General features: G+C 44.6%; 1 pseudogene; it reads right to left on the bottom strand.

The window, feature by feature from the left end:
• The window catches only part of LOC119255573 (E3 ubiquitin-protein ligase TRIM34-like), a 37900-nt pseudogene extending 27677 nt beyond the window's left edge, over positions 1 to 10223 (bottom strand).
• Positions 10224 to 11370: the final 1147 nt, after the last annotated feature.

Here is an 11370-nt window from a genome sequence, read left to right on the forward strand (position 1 = left end):
AACCTTAAAAAAAAAAAAAAACAAAACCCTGCCCACATCCACACTCTTGCCTGGGCCCTGCTCACCTCTAAACATTTCCACAATCCCACTCAGATCTGGAGCACGGAATACACTCTTCAGTTTCTTGGAAACAGTTTTGGCTTCTTTAGTGTCCAGATCTCACTCCTAGTAATGACAAAAAACTCGATCCACATCTCTTATCTTGTTCCCTCAATATCACTGCCTTCTTTTCCTTCACATCACTGATGCCTTGAAAGCCTGAGGAGGGGGAAGGAGATGCCTGACCCTGGGTCCTAGGGAGTGAGCTCCTGTCCACCTTTTCACTTACCCTCTGTGTGACCCTGCACAGGTCATCAACTCTAAGAAGCAGTTTCTTCCTCTAAAGATGGAATAATTAGAGGGATTGAGGGAGGAGCACAGGGGACTGAGGTGATGGTGCACAGGAGCATTGGTGAAGAAAGTCTATGGGACTACACCTGGGGGGTGGGAAGCAAATATTGTTTAAAAATGAACAATGATGTAAAATATAAATAATTAAAAAAATTGTAAAAATATATTTCTCCCTCTTGTTCTGTTAAAAAAATATATATAATAATGGAGTAATTTACTCTTCCCTGATAATTCATGAAAACAATACAAAATTATATAAAATAACGTGAAGGAAAAAGATTTGTTACCTTTAAATAAAAGGTGTTAAGATATAGAAAAATCACTGCATCACAGTGACTCTCCCAAGGAGGGCAGGAGGGTGAGAGACATGTATTCCCAGGCACATTAGCAGTAAGGCTGTGCATCCTTGCTGCAATGTGGGTCTCTCTTCTGGAGAGCTGATTAATTTATACCTTAGCTGAAGCCTGAACCCCCTTGGGGTGGCTCACAAAAAACATTTGCGTTCTCAGGTTCTCTGAGAAAGGTGTTATGAACACCAAACTGCAAGAAATTTGATTCTGCCAGGTGGGTTGGTGACTTTAGACCACAAGGACGACACTTTCCCACATGAGCTGCAAAAGTGTGTCCACAGGAGGAGAATCAGTATCGATATCAGGGTCAGTCATTAACTCCAAGGCTGTAGATCTTTAATGTTTGAGGCCATCCAAGGAGAATCTTGTAGAATGACCTGGTCTTTCTATTTCCAGGTGAGCAGAGTAGATGTAAAGGAGTTGCCTGCTCTATTTTAGGGCTTGACAAGTCTGCCCGTGTGACAAGTCAAGCACCTACAAAATACAGGAACCAGAGTAAGGACAGAAGATACAATAAATGACTGAAGTCACGGGAGTCTGAAAGCAAAATCCCTTGTCTCTATTATCCTTACTAGCCTAACTCTGGGGCTCTACCCACGAAATTCACTGCCATGCAATCTGGTCCATTCTCAATAGATAAGGAACACTTAAATCTTCAGTTAAGATCACCAATTCAAAATAATATTACATGAGAATTTCTCTACTCTGGAGAATTTTTCTCTCTGATTTATCACCAGATATCTCTCATGGCCACAAACCTTTCTTCATAACACAAAGCACTGCTCCTGGACACTTATACTCACCATTTCATGATTCCACTCATGTCCTAGGAGAAAAAAGAAAACATGAGTCAAAGAGCGTAGAGTACAGCAGGGTCAATAAAAGAAAGAATGGAAAAAAATAGAGAAAATCAAGAAACCAAAAGTGAATGATTTGAAAATATCAACAAATGAACAACCCCTTAGTTAGATACATGAAGAAAAAATGAGAAGGGAGGCAAATTACTACAATCAGGAATGAAAGAGTAGGTGTAACATTGACCTAAAACATGGAGAGACTGAAATGGAAAATAGAAACTCTGGCAAGGAAATGTCCAGGCCCACATGACTTCACTGGTTAAAGATTTAAAGAAGAAATACTATAATACACACACTTTATAAATTCTTCCTCCCACATTAGAAAAGGATGGAATATTTCCTGATTAATTCTATGGGCCACGACTACTCTGGCACTAAAATCAGACATCACAAGAAGAGTAATCTACAGACCAATATCCATTATGGATAAAGATGGAATCTTTGACAAGACACTAGAAAATCAAATCTGGCAAAGCAGAAAAGATTATACAATCTGGCCCAGTGGGATTTTCCCCAGAAACTCAGGATTGATTTAACATACGAAAACAGTCAATATAATACATCATATTAACAGAATAAAAGATTTAAAAACACATAATAATTTAAATAGGCAAACAAAAATATCTGACAAAATTCAACATCCTTTTGTGATTAAAAACAAAATAGGAATAGAAGGGTGCTTCCTAAGCCTAATAAAAGGTATCTATGAAAAACCTACAGATAATAGCATACTTAATGGTGATAAATCAAATAATTTTTTCTTAAAATCAAGAACTAGACACAAGTCTCTCTCTGCTTCCACTCAACATAGAACTGGACATTCTAGTCAAGACAACTAGGCAAGGAAAAGGAATAAAAATCATCTATGTTGAAAAAGAAGAGGTAAAACTATCTCTACTTGCAGAATACATGACCGCACATATAGAAAAGGTCTGCTTTACACAGAGCCTACAGGAAGCCTCTGCTCTTCTGATTTTAGCTCCCAAGTGGGTTCTATAAATCTAAACATCTATCATTGTCTATTGTCTCAATCATGTGTCCATATATGATAGTATTTCCCACAATGAGGAAGATACAGGACACCAACAACTTAGAATATCTAAAATGTAACCAAATAGCCACCAACAATATTGGTTCCTCTCTTATATCTACTTGTCAAAAATGGTACTGCTATTTATTCATTCTCTGTCCCAAACACTAAGACATAATACCAAGCCAGGCCACTCCACACCTTTAACTTCTTTTTTGCCATCTGCATTTGCCATTCTTTTTCTGCCATAATGCAATCACCATTATGGATTTCTTTGCTTTTTACAATATGCACCAATATATGCGGTCTTACAATTAAAGCTACTGACCAGCTATAAGCCAAAGGAGTGTTTTTTACTTTTTATATTAGTATCATTCGGTTGTGCATGAAAGAGAAGTCAACTAAAATCACCGTAATGGAAGAAGAAAAACATGGCTTATGGCCAAAAGACATCATGTCTGTCACCCATGGATATTTTTTAATTATCCTATGACATCTCAAACGGATGGCACAGAAGGGCTTCCAGGAAGCTCACACCACCAGGACACAGGAGAGAAGGTAACAGACTATGCCCAAGAGTGTGAGAATGGAGCATCCTACTTACCTGCAGCAACTCCTTCTCTGACCATTCTCTGCGACGCTCCAGATCTGAGATGAGCTCTTTCAGCAGCTGGCTCTGCTGCGCCAGCTCAGCCTCAGCCTCAGCTAAGTTATCCAATGTCTTCTTCTCCTCTTCCTCCAATTTTTGCAGCTCTCTTTGTTCCTCACAGTCCAGGATGCTCCTAAGCTGATTAAATTCTGTGTGTATCCTTTGTCTCTCCATCTGTATCTGATACTGCAAGATTGGACAAGAGAGAGGTGATGAGCCTGTCAGACAGAGTCTACTGAACAAAGAATTAGGAGGCTGGAAAAGGAGTATTTTTCCCAGGAATTCTAGCTAGTAGGGAGTAGAAGCAAGGGGGTAACTTTTGGGAAAAGCTGCTTTTTATTCTACTATTTTCCCTTCATATCAAAACAGGCCTCAGACTATTTTATTTAGGCAAACTCAGGGAAAAAGGTAAAGCCTGAGAGGTTTCAGCTGTAGACAAGTATCCTCCTATAATGCCACTTTTCCAAGTTTGAACTTCGAGGAAAAATTTGGTGCTTTGTCCATTGTTTTCCACTGGAGGTGTCAGAGCCTCATGGGAAAAGAATGGATAACAGAATTCTCTAATCTTCCTCACCATCACGGCATGTGTGTGTGTGTGTTTGTGTGTGTGTTCAATTCCAAATATCTGCATGTAGTTGTAGCATATTTGCTCGCTCACCCATACCCAACAGAAAAAAGAAAAGAGCCATGAATGGCTGCCGGACTCATTCGGTGCCAGGGAACAAAAAGGAAGGGGGTTCTTTATGACTGGGACCAAAGATTCTGTCAAAATTCTTGCCTCAGAAATCCCTCAGGGATCTGTCTCCTCCTACCTTCCAGGAAATTTTCTCTTCTCTGATGTCAACTTCCAGTTTCTCAGCAACCTGCTGCTCCTTCCTTAGCCTCTTCAGAGCTGCCTGGAGTTTCTCCTGTGAGAGAAGAATCACACAAGAGTCAACACCCAGATAGAGAATAAACGGGGAAGAAGTCAGATTGATCTCAAAGAGACCAGTTTATGGGAACAGATTAGAAATTGGTAACTAGAATCTATGACCTGGGAGGAAATCTGAGGAGGTGAATGTAATGGTCATTCCTGGGTGATGGAAGTCACCAACCCCTCACCAAGAGTAACCTGATTCTCTCTTCCCAGAATAAGTATCAACTCTACCACAGCAAGGGAAGTTCTCTCCTTTTATTTACACTATTTCCACATCCAATGCACAGTGTTCAACTGCCGCGGACCAGCACAGCAGTAGACGATGAGGCCGTCTCAGGGTTGAGAGACTGCGCAGGGTGGTCAGGGATTCGGTTAAAGAAATGACAAACAGACACACTTCAAGAAAGTGTAAATCTGAGTGCATCTTTATTAAGCTAGTGGTCAGTATATATATGTTTTTCTAAAAGCATAGGAACAGTGAACATCAAAGAGATCAGTTTGCTCATAGACTTAGCTTAATTGACAGGGCAGTGATTTATGTCTGAAGTTACATCTGGACCTAGCCTCATCCTAATTGGACAGGCTATAAATTTTTTCTACTGTTTTATATAATTATTTTCTAGTTGCACTAACTATCATTTTTACTCATAATTAATTGTCATGGGTGAATTTATTTTATAATGCAGTTAATATCAAAGGTACTAAAGTTAAGCACATAATAGAAAGATTATTAAACTAACAATTCTATTATAACACAGTGTTTAGTAATGTTTCATTTGCATTAGCCTAATTATTAAATTATGTATGTTTTTTAATTAGCAATCAATGACCAGAAAAAGGAAAGATTTTAGAAAGACAGTTGTAGCAGAATAAAGTTTGTGGGCCTTGAGAAAGCGAGATAAGGTTCCAGGTGGTCAGCATTTCTTTTAATCATCTTTGTGGCCGCTTTTGATGGTCATTATCTCTTGGCAGGCATTCGGCTTCTCTGCATCTTAGGGAGTTTGCTGTTCTCCCCCTGCCTGCATGGTTCCTTGCCCACGCCGGACCTCAGGGACCATGGCAACAGCCATTAGCCCTGAGGGTCACTGCAGGGGGAGGTGCAGCATTCAACAACAATCATTCTGTGGAGAGGAGCAATGAAGCTAACATTGGGAAGGACTTCCCCAACCCATACAACAAAAGGGAAAAAAGGAAAACCTCTCGTTCTTGACCAGGAGTTTGTGTTTTAGGCTTAACCTTTTCATAAACACAAGGAATGCATTAAAAAGCCCTTCAGGCGTTACAAGCTGAGAGAGGGAAGGAAGCACACATGAAGGCTATTACAAGGCTTGGGACCACGAGGCCAGGGTGTATAAAGAAGCACAGAGAGATGAGATTTCCCATGGAGCACCACCTCTGTCTTGTCTGCCCCCACCCTGGGTCCTACCTGACATTCCTTGACTACCTCTTCCATAAAGAAAGTGTGGTGGCCACGATGATCTTTAGACCGCTCACAAAGCCAACAAATGACCTTCCTATCCTCCTTGCAGAAAAACAGCAATTTCTCTCCATGGCGCTCACAGAGATTGCTCTTCAGCTCTTCCTTGCTCAGGCTCAACTTGAGTTCTCTGAAATGCTCCACTATGTTGCCCAGATGCTGATTTGGCCGCAGGTCTCCAAAGGAGTATTTGACACCACACACAGGACAGCTGCTCTCCCCTCCTGGGTTCATCTTTGCCTCCTTGTTTCCAGTGATGCAGGTTTGGCAGAAGCTATGGCCACAACTCAAACTCAGAGGTTTTGTCAAAAGCTCCAGGCAGATGGAACAGTTCCCCTCCTCCTGTAACTTCACCAGCATTTTTAAAGACATCGCACGTCTCCTCTGAATCCTTCCTGTCCTGACTCCTGATGTTCTTCTTGTTTATAAAGATTCCTGGACAGCTGGGCAGACTGAAAGAGGATGGTATAAGAACAGCATGAATAAATTTATGTTGTCCTATGTGTTGGATCTTCTTGTTGATCTTGGGGAGACAATCAAGAGCTGTGCAGAAATGGAACTTAACCAGGAGAAAAGTATGGACTCGCAGGCAGTCACAGCAACTTTTGGAAGGGGGAGTACAGGACAGAAGGGGTACCAGACAGAATGAATATAAGTTACATCTCAATCAAAGAGCAAATTGTTCACAAGTGACCTTAAAGTAGGGCCTAGTCAGTGTCAACTGATGGAGCTTACTTTTATTTTTATTTATTTTTTAAGATTTATATATTAATGCATACAAGAACCGGGGCACAGGCCAGAGGTATGGGGTGTGAGTGGATTCAGCAGAGACTGAGTGGGGAGCAGAACAGACTGAGGGGAGCAGTGGGCGAGACAGGAGAGGTCTACTATGCACATGGGTTAGCCAGAGGTTAGCTTCCTGGCTGGGGATCAACTCATGCTACTGTGGCTGCGGTTTCATAGTACTGAGACTTAACTCCTGCGCCTCCAGGGAGGCCCTGGAGCTTAGTTCTTAGCAAAACCACTGAATCTGTGGGCTTTTCCTGAGCAATAATCAACTCCTGTTAATTAACTCTGAACAAAGAAAAATAGTGAAGAAGTGAGGTAACAATGCAAAGGTGTGTGTAAGAGGAAAAGTGATGAAAGAGTTCAAGGACAGATGAGGTCACCAGCATGAATGCGCTTCTGAACAAGCAGGCCTATCCAGGAAAGTGCAAATAGATTCCTGGGATGGGTGCTCTGAATCTGGATGACACAGGATAAAGGCGGGCACAGAGTCAGGCAGTAGGTCTGTTACCCAAGCTGCTGTCCTCCAGCAGGCTTACAGCTGGGGATGTCAGGAAGGGAACTGAAAGCTCTGGGTGGTTGCCAGATGGGGAGGGATTCAGCTTTAATATTTATCTCTGATCTTTCTTCTGAAGAGGTGGAGGTTGAGAAGACTCGTGTGTGTGTGTGTGTGTGTGTGTGTGTTGGGGGGGCGTGAAGCATTCCAAGCTTTCCATCCCCCTCAACTAAATAGATAAAAACTATAAAATAGGAAGGGAATGGGGATAGCCTGTAGGAAACAGAGCACGCCCCTTCTTGGACACTTTTCTTTCAAGGTTTTCTCCAGACTCAAGGTTGCCATCTGTCTGCACTTAAAGTGGGAAACCTGCAAGCTGGCTTTCCTGCTGGTCAGAGCTAGTATGGGCCAGAAACAAAACTCACCTAATTTCTATTTTTTAAAAGATTTATTTATTTATGCATACAAGAGCTGGGGTACAGGCCAGAGGTGTGGGGGGGTGAGAGGATTCACCAGAGACAGAGTGGGGAGCAGAACAGGCAGATTAACTAAAGTACACTGCTGAGGGAGCAGCGGTGAGTCAGGAGAGGTCTGCTGCACCATGTGGGTTGCTCCCTGGGTGGCCTGGGATTGAAGTCATGCTGCAGCAGCCAAAGACAGCTTCATATGTTGCGTCTTAACCCCTTGCGCCATCAGGGAGGCCCAAATTTCTATTTTTTTAAAAGATTTATTTATTTATGCATACAAGAACTGGGGTACAGGCCAGAGGTGTGGGGGTGAGAGGATTTACCAGAACAGGCAGATCAACTGAAATACACTGCTGAAGGTGTTACAGGGCAGAGACGGGGCACCCCGGAGACCCCAAACCTGCCTGCTCTATATAGGTTCTGCCAGCTGCTGCATCAACACAAAACATGTAAGACTTTAATGGGAAGGAACTTTAATACAATTAGTAAACAATACAGAAAAGAATATAGTTTTCAAATCAAGCACCCACAGTTACCCATCCCCTGGTAAGTAAAAGTCCACCCAAACAGGATTGGCCCAGAGCAAGGCCCAAAAGTTGTCACAGTTGAAAGCACCTTCCAGTGGGGACCCGCAAGGGTCAGAAACAACAGACAAGTTTGGGAGGAAAAGAGCAAAATCAAAACCAAGATAAAAGCTGCCATTGTCACCTCCCCACGGGTCTCTCACCCGCATCTGTGTCACCCAGTCCACGACCAAAAGGCAAGTGCAGTTTTGTCACGTGTCTCTTGGCTCCATGCGCTTCCTCCAGGTCTCCTTCTGGCTCTTCATCCTGCTTCCTTCCTTCTCAGTCTCCTCTGCAGCTTCTTCTCCTTTTAGTGCCACCCTCCTTTGGGTGGGGCAGGAAACCTGGAACTTTCCCTCTCTGGCGAGACCAACTTTGGTCTTAAAGCCTACATGGACCTGATGTCAAGAGTTCGATCTGATCCTATATGGAGTATTCCAACAAAGCCAGCTAAAACTGCTATTTGGTTATTTTGCCCTATGATTTTATGCAAAAATAGGTTAAATGGCTTAAAAGTAGATTTAGTTTGCAAATTTTTGCTATGCTGATTGAAAAAATTGGGATCAAGGTGGAGAGAACTTGTTTTCAGATAAGTTGAACCAATTTTAAGATTTTTTTCCCCTGTGATTTTGATATATTTGCTATCTTGTTTTGGCTAATGCCTCCAGATTTATTTCTTTTGGCTTGGACCGATGGACTTTCCAGTAATGGAGGACCATCACACTGGCTATTCATGGACAATGCTGCTGACTAATTGTTGCTTCTCTTACATACATTGAAACAAACAAACAAAAGACTGTCTCCTAAGACTGCACCCTGAAATCTGTGCCACCAAGATATGGTGGAATAAAAATTAAAAGGGGGGATTGCAACGGGGTGGTCCTCAGGAAAAGAGGAAATTCCAGGTTCCCTGCCCCACCGGCGGGTGGAGCTAAAGAGAAGCTGCAGAGGAGACTGAGGAAGGAAGGAGCAGGAGGGAGAGCCAGAAGGAGCCCTGGAGGAGGCGCATGGAGCAGAGAAACACATGAAGAAACTGCACTTGCCTTTTGGTCGTAGACTGGTTAAAACAGACGTGGGTGAGAGACCCGTGGGGAGGTGACAATGACAGCTTTCATCTTGATTTTGCTCTTATCCTCTCGGACTTGTCTGGTCGTTTCTGATCCTTTTCTATGGGTCCCCACTGACAGATGCTTTTTTCTTGTGGCAGGCTTTCAGGCCTTGTTCTGGGCCAATCCCGTTGGGGTGGAGTACTTTTACCCATGAGGGGATGGGTAACTTTGGGTGCTGGATCTAGAAACTATATTCTTTGTCTTTTCTGTATTGTTCACTAATTGTATTAAAGTTCCGTTTCATTAAAGTCTCAAATGTTTTGTGTTGATGCAGCAGATGGCAGAACCTATTTAGAGCAGGCAGGTTTGTGGGGTCTGGGGTGCCCCTCTCCCTGCCCTGTAACAAGGGAAGCAGTGGGAGAGTCAGTAGAGGTCTGCTGTGCCATGTGGGTAGCTCCCTGGATGGGGATTGAACTGTTCTGCAGTGGCTGCAGATTGCTTCACAGTTGTGTCTTAAGCCCTTGCACCACCAGGGAGGCCCCTCACCTACTTTCATTGGTACTTTTCTCCCAGAGTCTGCCACCCTCTGCCCTGCCCATAAAACTCCCCCACTTTCAGTTTCCAGCATGAACTGGGTACAGGCCAGAGATGTGGGGGGTGAGAGGAGTCACATGAGACAGAGTGGGGAGCAAAACAGGCAGACTGACTGAAATAGAGCCAGTCTGCTGAGGGGAGCAGCGAGCGAGGCAGGAGAGGTCTGCTGCGCCATGTCAGTAGCTCCCTGGGTGGGGGCTGAACTGTGCTGCAGAGGCTGCAGACAGCTGCACAGGCTGCGTCTTAACCCCTTGCGCCGCCAGGGAGGCCCCTCACCTAATTTCATTGGTACTTTGCTCCCGGAGTCTCCCACCCTCCGCCCCGCCCCACAAACTCCCCCACCTTCAGGATCCAGCGAAGTCTCCACTCCCAGTTTGGCGAAGAGGCCCGGGGTGGCGCATGCGCGCTCAGGGTTTCTTCAGGAAGCCAGTTCAGGCTGCGAAATGAAAATGAAACTCCAGGCTTTGGCAGGAAAAGGAAGGCAGAAGGCGCTTCTGGGCCACATGGGCGACAGACCTTTAGGACCACTGGAGGCAGTAAATCTTTAGCCCCGTGACACTCTAGGGAAAAGGGAGGATTCGACCAGGTGAGCTTTTGGCAAAGTCTGCGGGCAGGTTGGGGTGTCGTAATTAGGAGTGGTGCTGCCGCCCCCTCGTGGTAGGGGCCAGGGACACAGCTAATTATCCTATAATGCTAATTACAGCTAATTATCCTACAAGGCTCCCACGTCTAGAATTATCCATCCATAATATTAATAGTCTGAGACTGGGAAACTGTTGAAACCCTTTCTGCTTCTTAGGCTATTTACTGTGTCTCCTACTGTTAGGGGGAAAAGGATGTCCTAAAGCTAGTTCATACAGGCTTTGTGGACTCCACCCCCACCCCAGGCCAAAGCCAAAGACACTGGGAACTCCAAATCCCATCCCCACCAAAGGGAAGGTGGCTGGGACCTGAGGGTGGGGTTAAGCAGCCAGGTGGATAGAAAAGGCAGACATGTGGGCTTTGGGGGGGTCCCCCATTTTGGCTCCCCGCCAGCTCGCAGCGTCCGGCCAGCTCTGAGTGAGCCTTTGGGTTTCCAGGTCGGCGGATCGGGTAGGACGCATTAAAGACTTTATTTCCCTATTTTCTCCCTGAGTTGTACATTTTCCTTCTTTCCTTTTCCCTTGTAAATAAACCTTTTATTAACCTTTTGTGTGTGCCTGTAGTGGAGTATTCATAAGTCCCTTTTAAGCACGCGGGTGAGGACCCACAGCCAGGCAACCTGTTCAATATTGGGGCTGCCCTATAACACTACCACCTTCATGGATGTGCCTTAATTCAGCCTACCAAGTTGAGTCATCCCATCAGGTCCAGTGACTGTATCTCCAATACCTCCCTCTCACCCCCCAGAAAACCCCACACCACTTCCTAGGAGATAGGCGTACAGGAGGTGGGTGTAAGACATGGAAGGTATTGGAAGTCTTGGCAACTGTACAGAACATGGGGTACTCGGACCCTTTTTTCACCTGCTTCCACCAGCCTCTACAGCCACCACCTGTGGCTGTGCTTATCTCCCTGGTGTCATTGTCTGCACATGATACCCTGTAGATTGCAAGAGGCGCTTGGGAGCATGGGCAGGGGCTCTTGGGCTGAGAAGCCAGAATGCATGGGGCGTGGCATATGTAATGGATGCAGGGGAGGGGAGATAAAGGGGAGATTGCCTGGGGGCTTGTGGGCTCAGTTGCTGCCTGCCTGTAGGGTAAAGAA

This window comes from Talpa occidentalis, unplaced genomic scaffold (assembly GCF_014898055.3).
Source record: "Talpa occidentalis isolate TD23 unplaced genomic scaffold, MPIMG_talOcc4v2.1 talOcc4.3, whole genome shotgun sequence".
NCBI classification, from domain to species: Eukaryota; Metazoa; Chordata; class Mammalia; order Eulipotyphla; family Talpidae; genus Talpa; species Talpa occidentalis.